Source organism: Panthera pardus, unplaced genomic scaffold (assembly GCF_024362965.1).
Source record: "Panthera pardus isolate Hobbes unplaced genomic scaffold, ASM2436296v1 HiC_scaffold_13, whole genome shotgun sequence".
Taxonomy (NCBI): Eukaryota; Metazoa; Chordata; class Mammalia; order Carnivora; family Felidae; genus Panthera; species Panthera pardus.
This window is the reverse complement of record NW_026526688.1, coordinates 121,355,938-121,364,151: the sequence shown is the minus strand read 5'-3', so window position 1 is coordinate 121,364,151 and position 8,214 is coordinate 121,355,938. Positions and strand designations below refer to the sequence as shown.

At 43.2% G+C, this 8,214-nt stretch overlaps 1 pseudogene; it reads right to left on the bottom strand.

Moving 5' to 3' along the window:
- Nucleotides 1-1,528: 1,528 nt before the first annotated feature.
- LOC109246611 (TAR DNA-binding protein 43-like) lies at nucleotides 1,529-2,744 on the bottom strand (annotated as a pseudogene).
- Between the last annotated feature and the right edge of the window lie 5,470 nt (nucleotides 2,745-8,214).

Sequence of the window (8,214 nt, the reverse complement as noted above, 5' to 3'; positions counted from 1 at the left end):
TCTTATGGGTCGCTAGCAGACGTTAGGACTTCAACCCTTCTTTGTGACACCCCTAAGCTCCCTGGTGAACTCGACTAACAAGTACTCCTGCAAAGCACACCACAAGCTCAGTTCAAGTTCTCAGCCCGCCAGCTTCAGTTTCCGTGAGGTGACCGCACTTACAGATCTGTAACAGAAAAGACCCCCTACCGCTCAGCCTTCACAGCAGTTGACAAAGGGGTGGGGGAGATACCAGTATCATTTCACTTAAGACATTCAACCAACATGGGGTATCTAAGAACAAAACTCACTGAAGGTCTCCAACAGATGCGGACGTCCTTTGAATGCAAAAAACATTCGTACGTTATTTGCTATCATTGCCATCTGCACACTCTGTCACCAAAGCCATAGGATTGAGAGATAACATCTCACCAAGTTGAAAAATATCCGTTATGCATGGGCTGCATGGCTCTCTCCTGTTCTTGCTCATACTGGCCTTTGAAGCCTTGGCACCGCCATCAATCCCACACAAAGTTTCAGAAGTTCATACAGCCTTCTGGTTCCATAGCACAGCCCTGTGTTCATAGCATTGATACGACTCCGTGAAATAAAGAGTAGCGGATAAAAATGGGACGCCCGCTGTCAAAGACACAGCCTGTGCAGGGCAGTGACAGATTCTTGATTCAGAAAGCAAGTAGACAGAGATATTCCCTTGGCAGAATATTTACAGCACTATTTGCAATGAAGAGCTTCCTCCACAAACATTTGAAATGCGATGAACTGCAAAGATTAAATGAAGGCTTCATATCGTACTTTTGCATATGAAGGGAGACAAGTGTGAAAAAAACAAAAGAACTAAACACGGTGACAGCGTGATCGCCAAAAAAGATTTTCTTAAGGAAAAAGTCTATATGGTGGGGTTCAAAGTAAAACAAGGAGAAAATAATGTAGTTCTAATCAGTGGTTTCCATTTTGAACATGCGAAGAATTCACTTAACAAGCACAGGGATAAAATATTATAGGAGAAACCTTTTTTTAAAAAAATTTTAAAAAGTTTTTTCGTAATATATATATATTTTTTTTGAGAGCGCGCGCGAGAGAGAGGCAGGCAGAGGGAGAGGGAGACACAGAATCCTAAGCAGGTTCCAGGCTCTGAGCTGTCAGCACAGAGTCAGACACAAGGCTAGAACTCACAAACCAGGAGATCATGAGCCAGAGTCAGACACTTAACTGACTGAGCCACCCAGGGGCCCCTAGAGGAGAAACCTTTTGATATCAATTACAGTGTGTTGGTTCTTACCAATCGGGCAAATAGCAATTCACCTGTAAACATTCAATATTTCTACCTTTCGTAACAACACTTCTAAAAGTCCTTTAGCTTTTCTTCTTTTTCTACAGAAAAAGGTAAAAAAAAAAAAAAATACTCCTGAATATACTCCACACTGAACAAACCAATTTTGAGAAGTCTTGGTACATCTGTATTTTACATTATGCTTAACATATGTTTGGAAAAATTTGAATTCCCGCCAGCCTATACCAACCCCACTGTCTACATTCCTCAGCCAGAAGATTTAGAATCCACACTTGAGCCAAAGCATCCACTGGAACCGCTGCCTGACTTTGCATGTAATGCAGAGCCCCAGCCAGTTGCTGCACCTGAATGAGAATTGCTTAGAGGAGTTATTTTCAGAACCAAAGGCCTGACTTGGCTCCCTCTGCATGTTACCCTGGATTCGGTTCTTACCCGATGGGCCTGAACTGGGGACGAACATGCCCATCATACCCTAGCAGCTCTGCGGTGCTGCTGGGGCTGCAGCGCCACTGCTGGATTAATGCTAGAAGCGCCAGAGTTCATCCTTGCACCCATATTCCTACCTTCATCGTTTCCCAAGCCAGCTCCACCCCCTCTCCTGTTACCAAATCCACCCTGATTCCCAAAGCCCCCTGGATTGCCACCAGATCTTCCACTTTTAACTGTCCGTTGCTGTTGTGCTTAAGTTCAGCATCGGTTATGTGGACACCAGGTCCTTTAATGATCAAGTCCCCTCCACAAAGAGACTGGGCCACCTGATCATCTGCCAATGTGGCAAAGGCAAAAGCCCCGAACGGTTTGGGAGTAAAGACACCGACCACCTCCCCGTACTGGCTGAAGAACTGCCGCAGCTCCTCAGCAGTCATGTCCCCTCACGACGTCCATCAGACACCTTCCTGCTTCTCAAAGTCTTCCGTGGGCTTTACTTAGAATTAAGAAGTTTATGGTGACACCTTCATCCAACCATCATGTGTCTCTGGCATTATTTTCACCTAGGTTTTATATTCTGGAAAATGAACAAAGCCAAACCCCTTTGAATGGCTAGTGTTAATGTCTTTCTTGACCTGAACCATAAGAACTTCTCCAAAGGCACTAAAATATTCTTTTAGATCCTGTTCAGTTGTTTTTCATGGGAGGCCCAACATTATTAAGTTAGACCTTTTCTGGACAGCTCTTTTCACTTGCCCTGCTGATAAAGCATCTGTCTCATCCATTTTTCTCTTGTTATCTTTGGGATAGTTGACAACATATACCAGATTCCCCCAGCCAGTACTGGGCCATGCAGAATTTCTTCTACCAGCTGCACACCTCTCATCCACTGAGACGCTGGATTGCTGTAGCGTGGTCCACATGCCCCTGGAAACTGGGCTGTAACCATGGAAAGCAGCAATGTCTCATCGTCTTCTGATGGTATTTCAACAGGCTCATCATTCTCATCTTCAGTTAACCGAATATATTATTTGGGTACAACATTGTATTTTTCCACTAGGCTGCTGCTAGGAATTCTGGCAAGGAATCCAAATTAGCAAGGGATCCAAGAGCATTCCAGCTACCCCTTCACTCCTACCGTAATTTCCTGTTTGTATATAGATTTCTTTTTAAAGAATTGTTTTAATGTGTATTTATTTTTGAGAGAGAGAGAGAAAGAGAGAGCAAGTAGGAAAGAGGAAGAGAGAGAGGAGCCACAGAATCGGAAGCAGGCTTCAGGCTCTGAGCTGTCAGCACAGAGCCCAACGTGGGGCTCGAACTCCTGAACTGTGAGATCGACCTGAGCTGAGGTTGGATGCTTAACTGACTGAGCCACCCAGGTGCCCCTATATACTTCTAATAAGATTCTGTTTCAGTCCCATCCCATTCCCACCCTACTAGCCTGTGAAATACCTCAAGATAAGGGCCAAAGCATTCATCTTTGTACGACTAATACTCTAAGATATTGTTAGACTTCCAGTAAATGTCCCCTGGATGACTGAATGCTCCTTGGATTCCTAGTCACTAGCTGGGGTCTTTATCAGCCTGGAAAATGTTTTCTGGAATCATGACTCTTGCTCATTGGCTATGAGTCTTTACCATGGACTCTCCCCTCAAATCAGACAATGCAGAATGGGGCCACATTAAAGAAGATCCAGCTTCACGATTTCCTCATGAATGTTATGGTATGCCAGGACCTTTGAAGAGGGGGGTTGGGGTTACTAGGAGAGAGTTTCCTTTGGCTTGTCTCTGTGGTCTGTATCCACTCATTTCTGTATGACTTCCCCTCTTCATGGGCCCATTTTTGGGTACCCAGCAGATCCTGATGTCAGAGACATGTAAATTATAAGATAAACTGTTTCCTCCAGATGCCATACATGTTCTGATCTTTATACCCCCTTTTATATTATATCTTTCTGGCATGCTCTCCACCAACTTCTCTGTTTAACCAAACCCTACAAATCCAAATTTTATTTCAGGCTCTATCTCCTTTGTGAAGTATCTTTAAGCTTATATTAATCCCCTCTCCTTTGTACTCCTTTTGGTTTCTAGAATCCCAAACTTGTTCTCATCTTTCCTTTGTGTTGTCAGTTTCTACATACCTGTGCTGTCTTCTCAATAGGATTATCACCTTCTCCAAGGTGAGTGTTTTAACTTGGGAATGCCTAAATTTAGAACATGTGGGAACCTCAGTGACAGACCACAAGAGGGCAGGGGTTGGGAATGGCAGAATCAGGTCAGAGATAGTGGAGGGAGAAGTTGACCTGTCTACAGAGGTTGGGCTCTCAGGGGCCTTGGGGTTGGCCAGTGCTCTAAGTCCCAGAGATATGGGGAGGTCAGGGATGGTTCGTGCCAATGTTGGGATCTAGGAGTTCAATCTGCTGTGTGGACTGGGGCAGTGTGAGGGACCCTGGGCAGCGGGATTTTATTGTGGCCTCAGTTAAACAATGCTCTCCTGTTAGGAAGCCAGTCAGGCTGTAGGAGCAGGGAAGAGTCTGGCAAAATCTAGGTAGAGTGGGAAGAAAGACTGCCAGATCAGTAGGAAACGGGGTTGGTCTAGTAAGTTGAGACAGAAGCCCAAACAACATGATGGAGGTGAGGAAATGGTGGGAGGAGGGGGAGCAAGGGAGAGAAGAGGAGGAAGGGAGATAAGGAAGGGGAAATGAGGAGTATGTAGAGAGGCTAGCAGTGTGAGAGAAGAGAAAGGAGAACTAGTTGAAGAGGAGAGAAGAGAAAGAGAAGAAAAGGCAAATAAAAGTAAAAGAGAGGAAAGAGGGAAGAAGAGAAACAAGATTAGAAAAGGAGAAGCTAAGAGAAGAGAAGGAAATGGGGAGGCTTATCCCTGCACACCACCTGCCTGAATACAGGCCAACCCAACAGTCATGCTAAGAGGGTGGGTCAAGTTGCATTCTATCTCTGTAAAATCACTATCAACCTTTACCTCCCAAATAGCGACTTGGATGTGGACAACTGCCGTTTTTCTCTCTTTTTTTGTAGAGCGTGAATAAAAGCTTTTAAGAAAATTTGGCTGCATTTAATTTGCTTTCTATATACCTTCTCCACTGTGTGTACATTATTTTCATTAAGTGTACGTTGCATATATTGTACACGTATTCCTCATTGGGCACAAATGTGGCATGATTGCTATACAAACACAGCTTTGAAACTGATTTTCTGACTAACTCACTATACCAGCTGCTTCTAGCTTAACCACACTGTGACCAATAAGCTTTAACTCCTGTGTGCAGTTCTGAGTCTGCCTCAGTCACAACCAACTTGTAGGTTAGAGGCTGCTGATGCACTCCCTGGCCCCTTTAGAACTGGCTCATCACTGAACGGTGTCTAGATGACTGAGAAATATGGTCACGATGCAGTTTTGACGGCCAAGTAAGAGCAGCATCAAGAGTCATTCATTCCCAGCACCCTCGCATGTTAGGTAGGAAATAGATCAATGCAAGTAAAATAATACTTGCATGCAACATGAGGCTGCCGGGAGGAATGAAGGACATGCCCTTACAGCAGTAACTCGCACAAAGCATCCGATATCATCTACTATACTTTTATTTGTATTGTTATTGCTTTTGTGCTTACATTTCAACATGCAATATCTGGCCTGATCTTTACAGATGCTCGTAGGGCTGACAGAGCAGGCATTCGAGCCTTGTTATACTACTGGGGAAGCGGAGTTTGGCTCAGGTGATGCAGATACCCAAGGGGCCCCAGAAGTCCTCAGCTGCCTAGTGGAGTGCTCTTTGTACTCTTATGAGCTACAAACCCTTAGACCGGCCAAAGAAAAATGATTATTTCTATATCATTTCTAAATGGCCACAAAATAACATATGGTATGCCCTGACAACCCTCCAGTAAATGACTCTGTGTAGCTGTATATTGCTTGATATACTTTAAAAATTTTTAGTTTCAGCTGGGGTTTATTTCTGTGCTCTTTCTCCATTATCTTTCAACATTGGGAAAGTAATTCTCAAAATTTTAAGGCTAAAGGGCCACTGGGAACAAGGGTTCAAAATAAAACTGGCTTCAAAACTGCTCCCAGTTTTATTAGTGTGTGTAAAACTGATATTTGGTGGTGCTTGTGTGTGGTTTCGAAGTTATCCCCTGTTGCAGTGAAAAGGCAAGGCGGTAAATCCAGGGGTAGAATCAGGACAGCCAATTTCTGGCTTGCTGTCTGACTCTTGACAAGTCGTTTAATATCCATGCCTTGTTATCTCCTAAATGCAAACTAGGGCAAGCACCAGGACAGGAATGGCATGGAACATTGTGATTACCAGCTATCAAAACATGTATTGGAACAATCTGTGCAGGAGCGACTTTTCCATATACATATCAGAATGTTAGATTAACAGGCTCACAGTTCAGATCCCCTCGGGACAATACCATTGAAGGCATTGGTTTGGTGTGTTGTACATAAATTCTTATGCACTGTCTGCTTTTGGGTCTTGGGGATTTTAGTAGGGGACATATTATGAGCATAGCCACTGTCTGTGATGGATACAGATGAATTCTCTCCTCCTGTGGCCTCCAAGGGATTGCTGAAGAAAATATTGAGAAACTACTTTGGGTTTAACTCAGACAAAAGATTTTCCTGCAAAAGACCTACAGGTAAGCACTGGCTGTGACTTGATGATACCTTTACTCAAAGAGGTATTTCTGGCATATTTTAAATATGTGAAACCTGACGGAATAAAGAAACGTAAGTCCAAAGAGATCGTATTTCTCTCCTATCCGTGTATTTCTTTGTCAACTTGGTCATGATGCCTAACACCCTTAAATAAGGGTTTTATATAATTCCGTTGAGAAACAGAGTAGTCTCCAACCTTCCACAATTTTAAAGATCCTCAGAATAATCATATTGGGATAAAATTTGCTCAGGGATTGATTCATATTTCAAATTTATGGTGCTCTTCCCTATTGATTTTCACTCCCTGGGTGATCTCGTCTGGTATCATGGCTTCAAATACCATCGATGTGCTGACACTCCCATATTTATATCTCTGGCTTAGACCTTTCCTCTGAACTCCAGGTTATATACCCAGTTGCCTGATTCACACCTCCACTTGGTGTCTAAAATCTTCTTGAGCCTAACATGTCCAAAATAGAATTCTTGTTAACCCCCACTAAACCTGATACTTCCAAAGGCTTCTCCAACTCTGAATGGCAACTTCATTCTTGAGGTACTCAGTCCAAAAACTTGGCGCTATTCTTTCTTCCTTCCTATCTCACAGCCCATATTCACCTCTCTCAGCAATTCCTATAAGATTTACTTTTCAAAATGTATCTGAAATCGGACCCCTCTGTGTGACCACTTTGTGCCACTGGTCCCGGCCACCGTCACCTTTCATCTTAATTATTATAATAATATTCTAACTGGTCCCCCTGTTTGTTTACACCATAGAGTTTCCTCCATGGTCCTTCTAAAATGTAAATCAGGTTGTGGCACGCCTCTGTTCAAACCTTCTGGGATTTTCTGAAAATATGGACAGTAAAACAAAGCCCTTAAAATGACCTACAAATTTTGGAGTGCCTACAGCCTCCCTCACCTCTGTCCTCACTTCCTAACAGGTTCTCTTGTATTCTGTTCTAGATAGTAGCCTGCTTGCTCTTCCTCCATAATGCCAGGCATGCTATAGTCTTGGTCCTCTGCTTTTTGTTTCTTTTTCCTGTAATGCTCTTTCACCAGATCCTCTGGAGGTGACCTTTTACACTTGTCTGTCAACATTTAGATTCTGATTACTCCCTTCATTGACATCATTGGACCATGGATGGTAACAAAACTTGGAATAATGCACTGTTAGTTGTGATTCCCTCTATGTCTCATCTTAGCAAACTGTCCTTTTGTAATTAGGCTTGAATTGCCTAATTTGAATATGCCATCCTGCTATGACCCTGAGTGACACAATAATTACCATTATATTTAGCATTTATTGGTACTGTAAGGTAATAGGCCTGCAAAATGGGATTCTGACAATGAGTTTCTCTTAAATTAATAGAGCACATGGAGAATCATCTTGCCAGGAGAAGGTGGGACATAGGCGCTCCATGTAATGAAAAGGCATTTCTATTACCCAGATTATCACTGATGGTGACATAAATGATATGCAGATGGGGGACATGGCAGTGGGAGATCACTGTGGCAACAATAGGGACTATAAAGATTGCAAGTGAGCTGGTTTCTTCTCTCCCTTAATAGCTTACTTATTAGGGGGGAAAATAAGAGATATAAACTTATATAACACATGTGGAGAACCAGATGGCCTCTATGAAAGATTTGAAGGAATTCCTTATTTCCTACTGTTGCAGGATATATTTGGCTAAGGCACAAGCCCAGGATCTGGTTGTAAGGGGTGAAGGATTGCAGAGTTAAATACTGAAGCCTGCCAGGTTTCTCTTCTAAGGCAACTGGTAGAAAAGGACCTGTACCCTGAAGCAGGGGATTGGGA